The 2359-nt window shown below is 54.5% G+C and overlaps 1 pseudogene; it reads left to right on the forward strand.

Annotated features, from left to right (window-relative positions):
* Positions 1 to 427: 427 nt before the first annotated feature.
* On the forward strand, positions 428 to 588 carry LOC121858273 (annotated as a pseudogene).
* Positions 589 to 2359: the final 1771 nt, after the last annotated feature.

A 2359-nucleotide genomic window follows, 5' to 3' on the forward strand; every position in this document is an offset into this window, starting at 1 on the left:
GGTTTCCGTAGGTGAACCTGCGGAAGGATCATTAACAGAGAGAAAGAGAACGGGGCGCTCTTAAAACTACTACTCCTCTCCTGATTTGGGCGGTCTCGGGCTCTGCTCTGGCAACTCCAGCAGCGAAAGAGGACAATCCCGGCCCCCGCACCAAAAATAGGTACCACCACGCTGTAGGTGGACCACACTCGGGCGAGAGCGCGAAGACCGGAGGAGGACGGACGGGGCTTTGGACGGCTGCCCGTCCGTTCCTTACTACCGGCGAATAAGCCTCTTGACCCAAAAAGAGTGAAATTCAAGTGTCAAAAAACAACAACAAGCCGTCCGGCCAAACCCAAACCACAAGCTTGGGCTATGTCTGTCAAACCCTTTCATTGAGACTCGACCTGTGATGGTTAGTCGCAAAAAGACCAAATGGCAAATACACAACTCTTAACGGGGGATCACTCGGCTCGTGGGTCGATGAAGACCGCAGCAAACTGCGTGTCGGTATGTGAATCGCAAGAATACCAGATACATCGACAAGTTGAACGCATATTGCGGCGGCGGCAATACTGTAGGCTTATCGCCATACTCCTCTGAAGATGAAATATACATCCATCAGTTTGCTGCGAGTTCAGTGCCTGCTGACTGTCTCCCGACCACGAGGTAACCCGAACTTGAAGGCTTCATATGGGGTTTTAATCGCCGCGCCTTGCGCGAGCGTGCCCATAAAACAAACAGAAGCCTATCACTAGCAAGTCCATGGACTTGGCGCACCCATTCAACCACAACAATGACGGTTATTAAGCCCTACTTAAACTTCGCTGGAAGTAGCGCTCTTTTGCCTGCTGTCCACAGAGACACGAATGGCCGTCGGCCGCTCATGGCTGATGCGGCACATGTTCTAAGAGGCACTCCATCCCACGAAGAGGAAACGAAACCGGGTCGGAAATCTTTTAAGTAAGCCCCGCCGGAATTTCGTCTATCACCTCGAAAAGAGTGCTTGGCATGCATTGCAGTGGAACCTAAATTGATGAGTGCGCCTGGGCCCGCAGTCTACCATGTAGTGGTGCAGGCAGAGAGATGAGAATGCTTGGGTGACGCCGTGCTCTTCCTCACGCGCTCCTCCACCCTCTCCCACGGTCAGACGCGGTGTGGGCGTTCTCTTTGAGTGTTCGCCACGAGTCCACGTCTATCTCATGACTGGGAGGGAGGCAGGGGGAGTTCTCTCTAAACGCGTTAAAGACGGTGTTGCGCCTCATAACGGCGCTCGCCGGGATAGAGCACTAGTTCTGCAGCCGGAAAGGCCGCTCACGCCAATTAATACTGCGACTCGCTCTCTTTCTCCGGATAAACAAGTGCCACTGCTGTGGCATGCGGGAACGGGGAAAGAGGTCAAAGTTTAAGCGGCAAAGGTGCGGCCGAGTAAGGGCGGAACACGAGCGTATATGCATTAAAACTGTGTGTGTATATGACTCTGCGAGAGATGTTCTGCTGGAACACTTTTCCTATTGGCTATTTACCACTCAATGAGAAGGAACGGAGTCAGGGGTGGGAGTGCCGGCGCCATGGCCGCTGGTACCCCCGCGACAAGCCCTCAAACCTTCCTGCCTGGTAATGTCGGTGGTGAAGAAAGTCGGTGGCAGAGCGTCTTCCGCTTCGTGGTTGGGGAACTTGTTCCCCCTAAGGATGATGAGACCACGATCGACCTCGTAGTAGGAGAGAGCTACCCGCCAAATTTAAGCATATTAATAAGCGGAGGAAAAGAAACCAACAGGGATTCCCTTAGTAAGGGCGACTGAACCGGGAAAAGCCCAGCGCATAACCTCGATGTCTTCGGGCACGAGGGGTGTTGCGTTTCAGAGGGTCCAGCACGCCGTCCCATACCGTCTAAGTCAAGCTTGAAAGCGGACACTGCCCATGGAGGGTGACAGGCCCGTATGGCGGCGCCCGTGAGGGTACAGATGGGACGGTCGGAAAGGGCCTCTCTGTAGAGTCGGGTTGCTTGAAAGTGCAGCCCAAAGCAGGTGGTAAACTCCATCTAAGGCTAAATATGACCACGAGACCGATAGCGAACAAGTACCGTGAGGGAAAGTTGAAAAGAACTTTGAAGAGAGAGTTCAAGAGTACGTGAAACCGTTAAGAGCCAAACGGGTGGAAACTCGAAGGTCGAACTGAGGAGATTCAGCTCGTCGGCTGTCGGCTGGGTGGGGTGTTGTAATTGAGCGACCCAAAAATGTTTGGGCGCGCCCCCACTCACGCTGGCGTCGGCGGGCGTATTTCGCCTCGTAGTAGGTCACCGCGACCCGTTGCCGGGGACGTCGAAGGCCCGGTCGGACTGGTACCTCGCCGCCGACTCTCTCTCAGCTCGTCTGGG

This window comes from Homarus americanus, unplaced genomic scaffold (assembly GCF_018991925.1).
Source record: "Homarus americanus isolate GMGI-L3 unplaced genomic scaffold, GMGI_Hamer_2.0 scaffold57621, whole genome shotgun sequence".
Taxonomy (NCBI): Eukaryota; Metazoa; Arthropoda; class Malacostraca; order Decapoda; family Nephropidae; genus Homarus; species Homarus americanus.